Genomic DNA, 12,100 nt, shown 5'->3' on the forward strand with positions numbered 1-12,100 from the left:
GTGCAGGGAATTCGATTTTTTGTTTGTTTGATGGTTTGGTTGGTTGGTTGGTCTTTTTTTTGGGGGGGGTCACACTTGGCAATGCACAGGGGTTACTCCTGGCTCATGCACTCAGGAATTACTCCTGGTGGAACTCGGGGGACCATATAGGATGCTGGAATCAAACCTGGGTCAGCTGTGTGCAAGGCAACTGCCGTACCTGCTGTACTAACTATTGTTCCAGCCCCTTTATATTTTTTCCATTTTTTTTTTTTATATTTTTTAGTTATACTGGTTTTCCACTGGGACGGAACCTTGCATTCAGACAAGAGCATGTGAAGAGTCGGGCCAGTGTATTGATGAGTACTGGCGGCAGATTCTTCAGGTATTTGGGTCTGACCTTGTCCGGACCAGGTGCTGTTCTCGTCTTTACCAGCGAAATGGTGTGTTGGATTTCAGAAGGGAGAACATTGGGAACGACATATCCATCCTGCGGAATTTGGTATGTGGGCAGGTAGACATGGCTGTCAAAGAGATCCGAGTAGAAGTCGTGAATAATTTTCTCCATTGCCTTTCTGGAGGATGTGATAGATCGATCGGGACGTTGGAGGCCAGTCATCTTGGTCTTGTAGTTGGCGAAGGACAGGCGAGTGTTACGAATACTTTTCCCGGCGTCTGCTGCACTGGCCAACACTGCTGCTCTTCTCTCTTTGAGGTCTTCCTTTATCGCATCTCTGCACAGCTTTGTGAGCTCGGACGTTAGCTTGTGGTTGCTTGAGGCTCGTGCCAAACCACATTGACGAATGAGCTCCAGAGTTTCCGAAGACAGGCTTCTGTTTGTGGCTTTCTCACTCTCGGCATTCTTCGCACAGACATGTAGGTGCTGAACCAGTCGATCGTATTCCTCGTCGATGTTGTCAAGGACGGCATCTTCCCACGTTGCTGCAATAGTGCCAAAGAGCTCCCAGTTGGTGGTTATTCTGGGAGTTGTCTTCTTAGACTTAAATTTTGCAGACTTTTCTCCCTGCTCTGTGAAGTAGAATTTCGCACGAAGGAGATGGTGGTCTGATCCCGTTTGGAATTTTGGAACGACAGCGACATCGGTCAGGCAAAACCTTCGATTGAATATGATGTGGTCAATTTCATTGTGGAACTTTCCACTGGGAGACTCCCATGTCCAGCGTTTAGATTCGGCCTTCTGGAACTGTGAGTTCTGTTGTACCAGAAGGGAGACATCCACGACATCAGCAACTATCGCCCAATCTGCCTGCTGTCTGTCGTCTACAAGTTGTTCACTCGTGTCATTCTGAATAGAATAGGCAGAACACTAGACGAAGGACAACCATGCGAGCAAGCCGGGTTCCGAAGGGGATTTAGCACCATAGACCATATCCACACAGTGACCAGACTCATTGAAGTTTCGCAAGAGTTCAGGATGCCGCTATGTCTAACGTTCATAGGCTTAAAGAAGGCCTTTGATTCTGTTGAGACTGAGGCGGTCATCGAAGCCCTGGCCACCAGGGCGTTCAAACTCAGTATATCGAAATCCTCTGCAAGCTGTATTGTGGATTCACCGCCAGGATCTCACCATTCTACAAGGAAGTGATCATTGATGTAAAGAGAGGAGTGCGGCAGGGTCATACCATTTCACCGAAACTCTTCAGTGCAGCCCTTGAGGGCATCATGCGACAACTGGAATGGGAAGGAATGGGAGTGAAGATAGACGGTCGGCAATTACAGCACCTCCACCTCGCTGATGACATCGTTCTCATAGCGCCAAACATTAGCCAAGTGGCACAAATACTGACCGACTTCAACCACGAGTGCGGAAAGGTCGAATTGCAGCTGAATCTCAACAAGACGATGTTCATGAAAAACGAACTGGTCCCTGAAGCTCCATTTGCTCTCAATGGAACGAACATCTTTGAATGCAGCAGCTATGTGTACCTGGGTTGAGAAATCAACATGAGGAACAACTTGGTGCCAGAACTGCATAGAAGGAAGAGAGCAGCGTGGAATGCATTCAAGAGCATCGAAGAGGTGGTTAAGAGAACGAAGAACCTCCAACTCCGGGCACATCTTTTCGATACCACCGTTCTTCCTGCACTAACATATGCCTCAGAGACCTGGGCCCTATGCAAACAGGATGAAAACGCTATTCGGGTATCCCAAAGAGGAATCGAAAGAGCTATGCTGGGAATATCATGTCTCACTCAAGTGAGAGAAGAAATCTGGAGTTCTGACCTCCGTCGACAGTCAAAAATCAGGGATGCTGTCTCGTTTGCCAAGGCATCAAAAATCAGATGGGCCGGTCATGTAATGCGATTCAGAGATGACCGCTGGACTAGAGCTGTTACTGACTGGATTCCATGGGACGTCAGAAGACCTCGTGGCCACCCACCAACTAGATGGTCAGATTTCTTCGTCAAATCTCTGAACGATTTGAGGCTCTTCCTGTTCCTGGAGCGAGCAGATATTATTGGGCTGCACTAGCTTGCGACAGGGACAAATGGAGATGTTACTGGCACCCGCTCGAGCAAATCGAAGATCAACGGGGCTACAAGTGATAAAGTGATTCTTTTTTTTTGTTTGTTTTTGTTTTTTGCTTTTTTTGGGGGGGGGGTCACACCCAGCAATGCACAGGGGTCACTCCTGGCTCATGCACTCAGGAATCACCCCTGGCAGTGCTCAGGAGACTATATGGGATGCTGGTATTTGAACCCGGGTCGGCTGCGTGCAAGGTAAACGCCCTACCCGCTGTGCTATCACTCCAGCCCCCAACAAGTGATTCTTTAGTTATACAACTAAAGTGGAATTGCTCTGTCATATGATACACCAATTTTTATTATTTTCAGATATCTCCATGCTGTTTTCCATAGGCGCCAAAACAACTTAATTTTGGTGATCAGTATGCAAATGTTCCTTTTACTTCACCCTGTCAGCAGATAGCTCATTGACCTTTTAATTGTATTTTCCTGCTAATTAGTGATCATGAACTTTTCCCCACCTGTGTGAGTTATTTGCATGTCTCTTAGTGAAGTGTTCAGCCCTTCGTTATTGAATTTTTTAAATTTTGGATTTTGGGTTACACCAGCAATGCTCAAGACCTGCTCCTTGCTCTGTGCTCAGGAATCACTCCTGACAGTGCTCAGGGGGCCATATGGGGTATGAGGGATTGAAACCAGCTTGGCCACATGCAAGGCAAGCACTGTACCTACTGCACTACTGCTCCAGCCCCATGTTTGTATTAAAGTTTGATATAATCTCATTTATTTCTGCTTTCATTTCTTTTCTTGCTGGAGTCAAATCCCTGGACACATTGGTGAAGCCAGTGTTATGTGTGTGGGGTTTTTTTCAATTATTTATGCTTTGGGGAATATAAGATTCAAGTATTCCATCATTTTGAATTACTGTCTGTCCATATTGTGACATGATCCTATGTCATACTTTGGGGTCTGGTTATTCATTTTCCAGCTCTGTTTTATGCTTCTGACTATTTTGTGGCAAGGCAACTGTTCACATATGAAAAATTATACATGGTATCTGGAGTCTATTCTCTTTACCTGTGGTCTACTTTTATTCTAATGTCACACTGCTTTGATTACCATAGCTTCGAAGTATAGACTAAAGTTACAGGGCCAGAGAGATAGTGCAGCAGGGAAGGAGTTTGCCTTGTATGTGGCTGATCCAGATTTGATTGCTGGCAACCTGTAAGGGCCCCCAAGCCCACCAGGAGTAATCCCTGAGCACAAAACAAGGAGTAAGTCCCGAGCACTGACGGGTGTGACCCCCAAAACCAAAAGTTAATAAAGAGTTGGAATGCGCCTTGTTTTGATTTTTTTTTTTAATCATCAAAGCAAACATGTGGACGATTTGTTTTCATTCTGCTTCTTGGTTTTCTGGGTCCCAAGAACCAGCATCCCTTCTTATTTTCCACTATACGAAATTTGGAAAATTTGGAAAAGAATTATATCTGCCCACTCTGTAATCAGTTTTAATGTGCCCAGCAGGTCCTGTTCATCATTCTGAGCCACCATTTTAAATCGCGGTAGTAAATTTTAAAAGCCGGGAGCGTCATCTTTCCCAATCGTGCCCATCAGACTAGTCTGGTCTTTTCTTTCCAGACTTTCCAACCAGCCTCGTTGAGCGCTGAGGGTGCTGCGAGCTTGACCTGGCCTAGACCTGGAGGCTGTCGGGCAGCAGCCGGCAGATGCATCGCGGGAGGGGTGGGCGGCGGAAAGGCAAGACAAGTGGGGCAGAAATCCTGAGTCCAGCAGCCACCTAATGTCCAGATGTAGGGCGCAAGAGAAGAACCGGAGGGAAAGGATAAACCACAAGGAGCTCCAGGCAACAGCCCCACGCCCGCAGGGACTACAAGTCCCAGGTGACCTCGGAACTCGGGGGTGTGGCCCCAGTAGCTGCCGCCAGTCATCCCTGCGCAAAATCCAGGCCCAGTGGGGCCTTGGATCGAGGGGTCTGTACTCCGGGACGCCACCGCGGCTAATCCGGACACAGAAAACGCACATGAATCCCGGCCCCCGCGCGCCTCGGCCTCGCTGGCCCGCCCCTGCGAACTACAAATCCCAGGGTGCTGTGCGGCGGGGCCCGAGGCGGAGGGCGGGCGCTCCAGACCGGAAGAGGCCTCCGGCGCGCTGGACTTGCCACTGGGCGTGGGGGGCACCGTTAGCGGCCTCTGTCTGCGAGCTCGGCGTCCCACCGTGCACCCAGTACTGGGCCCTGTGGCCGAGCCCTCCTCCCCCAGGTCTCAGCCTGGCTCTGCCCTTCCAACAAGTCGAGTTACTGGGCAGGAGATGATGGTGCTGGGACCCGGCCCTCGTGCTGGGGCTCGACTGCGCCCCCAGGCCCCTTCTCGGGGTGCCTGCAGCGAACCCCCTTTCCAGGAGGGAAGGGCAGTCCAGACACAGAGACGCGGCCAGGGCTGCGTTCTTCCGTCCATGGGTGGCCTGCAGGGAAGCCCAGGGGTGGGCGGGGTCCCCAATACCTGAGCGCTGGCCTCCCGTGCCCAGTGGCCACTTTGCACGCAGACCCGGTAGGGCGGGCGGACGCCGTGACCAGGCACCCGGCTGCAGCCCTGGCTGGGGCGCCGCCTCGTCCTCAGGATCTAGCGCCAGAGCTCGGGCCCTGAGCTCCCAGGCTGCTCAGGAAGCGTCCGAAGGACTTACCCGAGCCCTGGGCGCGGGTCAGGGCGCCAGTGGGTCCAGCCTGCGGGTGGGCTGAACTGTGCCGAGGTCCCACCACGTCCACCTGCCGGCCCAGGCCGGCTCTGCCGAGCTGATTTCTGGCTCTCAGGTGGGGTTCAGGTTACACCTGTATCGGGAGCAGTGACACCGCGGAAGCCAGCAACATAATCGAGTTGAGTTGAGCTGAGTTGAGCCCGGTTGTCGGGCGTCGGGCTTTCTGATCCCTCCGCTTTACATTGCCTGCTCGTCCAGGGGCATTTCTGCTTTACAATTCCTGCTTGCCAAACACATTCCCGTGTTCCTTAAGGAACCCAGGAAAATCCCAGTCTGTGAAGCAATGGCAGTGTCTTTCTAATGTTCCCCTGGAAAACCAGCGATTCGCTAGGAGTGTTGCATTTCATCCTGGGATAATTAGAAATTTCTTGGGGAACAATATTCCACGCTGACCATCCCGGTTCCCTTGGGCTGCTGGATGGCCTTAGCTGGTCAGGGGCTCTTTAAGCACACGCTTTCTGCCCTGGAAAGTCTTAAAGGGTTGTTTTCCCAAATATTTGCCAGACAGACAAGCAGCCTTTTGTGGGGCAGCTTGTCTGCCCTTGGGACTGAGAAAACCCCAGAAATGTGAAGAGTCTGTTGTTGCACCGTCCCTGGAGGCTAGGAAGTTCGTTATCCTCCGGTGACTGGGAGCTGTTGCCTTCCAGGTCTTAGCATCAGAGTCAGAAAGAACCTCTTTGATTCTCCTGAAATGTGCCAATCTCTGTTTAGTGCCCACCTTGCTTCTGAGGAGCTGGCAGGCAGGGTGGGTGTCAAACCCTAATGACTTTGGAACAGGGCCCTGTGCCTGGGTCTGTCCAGAGATTGTGGCTGCGAGTAAGGTGTCACATTCTCTGGGTCATTCCTTCCTTGCTTTCTTTCTTCTCTGGGCTTGGAGGAACTTAGGAACATACATATTCTCCACATGGAAGTATCTGCAGCTGAACTTGGTTACACATTGGTGCCACTTCAAGACTCCAATTTTAGCAGAGATATCCTTGATATACAAATAATTTCAATAAAGTTTATTAACAATATTTTAAAATCGATTTTTTTCTTTTTGGGTCACACCCGGCAATGCACAGGGGTTACTCCTGGCTTTGCACTCAGGAATTACTCCTGGCGGTGCTCAGGGGACCATACGGGATGCTGTTGGAATCAAACCCAGGTCGGCTACGTGCAAGGCAAATGCCTACCCATTGTGCTCAAGCCCCTCAAATGTATTATTTGAATAACACCTTTCGCTTAGTAGAATTATGCTTGAAGTCTTCTACTTTAATTTGTAAGTGTTAGTTTGTTTGTGTGGGAGAGGGGGCCTACACCTGACAGTGCTCAAGGGTTACTCCTGAGCTCAAAATCACTCCCAGCATGCTCAGGAGCCCAGATGAGATAGGGGTTGAGCCCAGGTTGACTCTGCGCAAGGCAAACGTCCTACCCTCTGTGCCATCACTCTGCCCCTTGTTTGTTTGAGGGCCACGCCTTGCTCTGTGCGCAGGGATCCCTTCTGGAGGATCAACTTGGGCCTGCCACAGGCAAAGCAAGCACCTGAACCCTTCTCTGACCCATTTGTACATATTTGTTAAATATTTTATTTGCTAGCACTTCCCATATTTCTGCGAGCTTCAAACAAGGAGCTTGGATTTGTAAGGAAAGGAAAGCCTGTGCTGGTATCCTCAAGACTACGCCCCTTCCTCGCCCCAGCCGCCTGTGCCGTGACAAACCACCAGGGGTCGCATTTTCACTTGCAAAGACAACTGCGGTTCCTCCAGTGTCCTGGGAGGAGCCGGGGGAAGCTGCGCCCGCCCTGGTACTGCCTGTGTATATAATTAGATGGCCTTGGCCTGAGGCCCAGCTTCCATCTCGGCCTTAGCTTTTCCGCCGCCATGCGGGGAGGGTGATCGCGGGTCCCTCCACACCCATCCAGGAAGGATGTGCAGATACAGACATGTCCTCAAGTGCCCAGCCTTTCCTAAGAGGGAGCTAGAAGGCCAGGCCTCTTTCCCCTACCCTCTCCACTCAAACACACACACACACACACACACACACACACACACACACACACACACACACACAGAGGCAAGGCCCTCAGGCTACTATATAAAGCCGAGGCAGGTGGTCACGTCCAATAGGAAAGGGGCCAGCTTGGCATTCACAGAGGAAAGGACATTTGTCAAGAGCTGGTCTTTGAGTCAGATTTGAATATGCAGCAATAATAAACATTTTTTGGGGGACTGACTTTTGTTTCGGATGGTGCGCAGGGCTGACTCCTTGCTCTGTGCTCAGGGATCACTCCTGTGAAAGCTTGGGGGATCATATGGGGTGCCAGGCATCGAACCCAGGTCAGCCACATGTAAGGCCTTACCTGCTTTACTATCTCTTGAGCCCAAGATTTTGTGTGTGTGTGTGTGTGTGTGTGTGTGTGTTAGGGGCCACACCCAGTGATGCTCAGGGTTCCTCCTGACTCTGCACTCACGAATCACTCCCGATGGGGCTCTAGGGACCTTCTGGGGTGCCAGCGATCAAACCTGGGTCAGCCACATGCAACGCAAGCACCATCTCTGCTGCAATCCAAGATCCACCATACATTTTTGAATGCTTTTATCCTCTCCTTTCGTTATTTTGTTATGATCAATTTTTTTTGAGAGTTTGCTATGCTATGTGCCAAGCTGTGGGCTGGGCCCTTGAGAGTTCTGTGGGAACCAAACAAGTGTCGCTACTTACTTGGACAGCGTACAGGTGCGTGGGAGCCAGCAGTCTAGCTCCAGAGTAAACCTGCTACCAGAAGTGTGGTGAGCCGCGGGGAGAGACTGCCCGGGCTGGGACTGGTGCTGAGGGTCCCTGAAGCCGTGGCCGGAAGGAGGAGGCTGAGAAGGGACCAGAGTGTTGTAGCCAAAGACTGGCAAGCACAGCCCCCAGGCACGGAGCCCATCTGGGACTGAGAAGGGAGCAATGACACCATGTCAGGAATAAATGTTTGCACCCCTGCGCTCAGGCTCTTGGGGTATGTGGAAGTGGCCAAGATGAAGACAGCTAAGTAAGTATTGAAATATACCTCCAATGAGGGTTGGGGATACAGTACAGAAGCGAAGCACCTTGTCTTGTGGGCATTGTGGGCAGTCTCCCCAGAGGAAATCCTGGCACCAAGACAGTTCCCTTAGCACCGCCAGGAGTGATCCCTGAGCATACCAGGTATGGCCTCCTTAAAATAAAAAAGAGGGAGAGAGATAGAGATAGATAGATAGATAGATAGATAGATAGATAGATAGATAGAGATAGATGGAGAGAGAGAGAGAGAGAGAGAGAGAGAGAGAGAGAAGATGAAGAAGAAGGTTAATTCCTTGGCATCCCAGGTGTCCCCCAAGTACCGCCAGGAGTGATTCCTCACTACAGAACCAGAAGTACCCCTGAGTATCGCTGGCACAATAAATTGTTCTAAAGGGTGAGGATCTGGGGCCCAGGGCTGGGAACTGGGTGCTGGGAAGTGCGCTTACTCACCTAGAGGTGGGGGGACTGACTGTGGGCGGGTAGGAAAAACCCCTTTGAAATGGAGCTGGAGTCATAGTCCAGAGACGAGGGTGCTGGCCGGGCATGCTGCTGACCCGAATTCCATCCCTGGCGCTGCACATGGACCCCAAGTACCTCCAGGAATGATCCCTGAGCGCAGAACCAGGAGGGAGCCATAAACACCTCCGAGTGTGGCTCATACCCCACCCTACCCCCATAAAAGAAACCAGGTCCAGGAGCAGTCAATTATTTGGTGGGGGGTGACAGCAGCAAGGGTTTTGAGCCACACTGAGCACTGCTGGGGCCCTCTTCGCCCTCTGTGCTCAGGGAAACACTCCTGGCAGTGCTTAGGGAACATTGCAGTGGCGGGGATTGAACTGGGGTCTGCCACATGCAGTGCTCAGGGATCGTTTCTGGAAGGGCTCAGGGAACTGTTATGTCAAACCCAGTTGGGTGCCAGGCAAACACCATGCCCCTACACCATGTCCCTGGCCCCCCTTCAGCAGCCAGTTCTCTCTTTCTTTCTTATTTTTTTTCTTTTTAGGTCACACCCGTCTCGATATACAGGGGTTACTCCTGGCTCTGCACTCAGGAATTACCCCTGGTGGTACTCAGGGGATCATATGAGATGCTGGGAATCAAACCCTGGTTGGCTGCACGCAAGGCAAACGCCCTACCTGCTGTGCTATTGCCCCGGCCCCAGCAGTCAGTTCTTAAGTTCCTGGGACGCCCTCACCGCGGGCAGAAAGGCAGCGTTAGCAATCACTAGCTTCGTGGGCGATTTAGGCCCGAGGCTGTAGCCTGCTCTCACTGGAAGTCGGTAGCTGAGATCTGGTAAACAGGGAGAACCACCTTCTGTAGAACCCCAAAGACCTCCCGGGTGCCGCCGACAATAGGGGAGAGGGACTGAAACCTTGGAAATGCGGGTTTCGGGCAGTTCCACTGCGAGGCACTCACCCCCTGGCACAGCTCTGTTTCTGCGCCAGCAACCTGCACCAAGGGCACAGGAAGAGGACGTCCAGGGTGAGGTGAGCCGGGCAGCTGTGTGTGCGGGGATACCACGTGAGACAAGCGGGCTGGGCCTCCTTCCTGCCCTCCTCACTGACCTGGCATGAGTGCCACCTCTGTTCCGGGCCCTTCTGCTTACCTGCTCACGGCCCAGGCATTTGCCTATGCAAAGCTGAGAGTAGAGGCTGGGAGCAGCCCGGGCCAGGGCAGGATGCGTGTGAAGGTTCCTGGTCTGGGGCTCAGGGGGCTGTCTCAGCCTCCTGTTCCCTCTGACCCTCTGACTCCAGGAGGAAGTCCCTCCCCCCTCCATCCCTTTGGGTCCAAAGTGGGACAAAGGCCAGCTGGGGAGAGACTGACCCCTGGCCTGGACCGCTCCTTTGTTTTTCTTTTCTCAGGTCTTTGTACTGCAATGATGCCTTTAATCTATTTATTTTTGACTTTTCACGTCACACTGGCTATGCTCAGGGCTCTGCACTCAGGAATTACTCTTGGCCTAGCTCAGGGGACGGAACCCTGTACAACCCGTGTGTGTACAAGGCCGTGTACAAGGCCAATGCCCTCCCTGCTGTACTATCGCTCCGATGCCTTTTCAGAGCTCAGACGTGCACTTCTGCTTGCAGAGCTTAGGTATGACCTGGTCTTCTCTCGTCCAGCTGGAACGATAGGACAGTAGGGCACTTGTCTTGCATCTGGCTGACCTGAGTTTGATCCCGGGCACAATCTATGGTCCCCTGAGCACTGCCAGCTGTAATCCCTAAGTGCAGAACCAGGAGTAATCCCTGAGCACTGCTGGTGTGTCCCCAAACATGGAACTTCCCTGCCCTCTCAACCCCCAGAAAAAAATTCTTCCTCCAAAGATGAAGACAGGAGCTTCATTTATTTCTTCTTTGTACCGACATCACCAAAGGAATCAACACCAGAAAATGAGTGTCCTATTGAGTTGGGGACTTTTTTTAGCCACACCCAGCAGTGCTCAGGGATCACTCCGTTCTGTTGGTGCCGGGGATCAAACCCAGGTCAACTGCATGCAAGGAGAGTGTCCTACCTGCTGTACTAGCTCTCAGCCCTAGAACATTGGTATTCTGGAAAGGTCTTTCTATCATGATCCTGGTCTCGGTTTCCTCTTTCCTGGTTTTATTTATTTGTTTTTGCGGATTTGGTTTTGGTTTCTGGGTCACATCAAGTCATGCTCAGGGGCTACTCCCAGTTCATTGCTTGGGGGGACTCTCTCTGTGGTGCTCAGGGAACCAAACCTGATTTCCCCTTTGCAAAGCTTGTGTTTGACACTTCATGCCCTCTGCATGGCTTAAGCAGAGTCAGGCACGAGCCACGGGCCCTTCTTACCCCAATGCTCTGGACACTCAGGGTTCCAAAATTGGCTCAGAACCAGTGTGCATGGAAGACAGACTCCTGGAGGCAGTTCTTTTTTTTTTTTTTAATTAAAAAATATTTATTGAATCACTGTGAGATAGTTACAAGCTTTCATGTTTGGGTCACAATCACACAACAATCAAACACTCATCCCTCCACCAGTGCACATTCCCCACCACCAATATCCCCGGTATACCCCCCCTTTCCCACCCTCCCCCTGCCCCGGAGGCAGTTCTGATGCCCTCATTCCCTCATGGAAAGAGAGCCCACACCTGCTTCGAGACAAAGCCCATGCGACTTAGGGGGTCACACAGGTTCTTGGCTGGACAAGCCTGGCAGTAAAGCAGACTCTGATACTCACCTGCCACACTCGGGAAAGCTGCTCAGCTCCTTGGCAGAGTGTGTCGTTGTGGCAGTTTGAGCTAATGCTGTGTTTCCTCTCCTGGAAAGGGGGAATTAAACGCACATAGGCGAGAGGGCGCACAGGGTTGGTGTCATGCTTTGAGTGTCAAAGCCCCAGATTCAATGCCCAGGACTCCCTGGCCCCCAAGTGCAGCCAGGAGTGACCCTGAGCAGCATGTCCGGAATAGCAGCCCCTGAGTACTGCCAAGTATGAACCCAAAGTGAAAGCTGTAAACACTACTAATAAGAGGGCACGGTGCGCAGATGCAAACTAGCGTGCCCAGGCCTGGCTTGATTCCCGGCACTAAGTGGTCCTCCAGGCATCTCCAGGTGCGCCCTGCTGTGGGCCACCGCAGGGCCTGCTGCATCCTCAGGTTCTTGCATTAAGCCGCCCACCTGGTTAGCCGAGAACAGCCTGTGGGGCTCCCTGGGCCTCTTGAGTATAGCGTGGGGACCCCTCACCAACAGTGAAAGCTGACTTAAACTCATACCGGTTTCTCCTGATATCCAAAAGCCAAAAATCTCTATCAAAATCTTTAACATTTTGAGGGGCCAGAGAGATAGCACAGCAGGTACGGCATTTGCTTTGCATGCGGCTGACC

General features: G+C 51.8%; 1 protein-coding gene across 1 annotated transcript in view; it reads right to left on the minus strand.

Annotated features, from left to right (window-relative positions):
• The window catches only part of CAPG (capping actin protein, gelsolin like), a 29,405-nt gene extending 24,213 nt beyond the window's left edge, over positions 1-5,192 (minus strand). Inside the window, exon 1 of the mRNA XM_055122103.1 lies at positions 5,163-5,192. The gene's annotated coding sequence lies outside the window, so the exon portion shown is untranslated. The remainder of the gene's footprint in view (positions 1-5,162) is intronic.
• Between the last annotated feature and the right edge of the window lie 6,908 nt (positions 5,193-12,100).

Source organism: Sorex araneus, chromosome X (assembly GCF_027595985.1).
Source record: "Sorex araneus isolate mSorAra2 chromosome X, mSorAra2.pri, whole genome shotgun sequence".
Taxonomy (NCBI): Eukaryota; Metazoa; Chordata; class Mammalia; order Eulipotyphla; family Soricidae; genus Sorex; species Sorex araneus.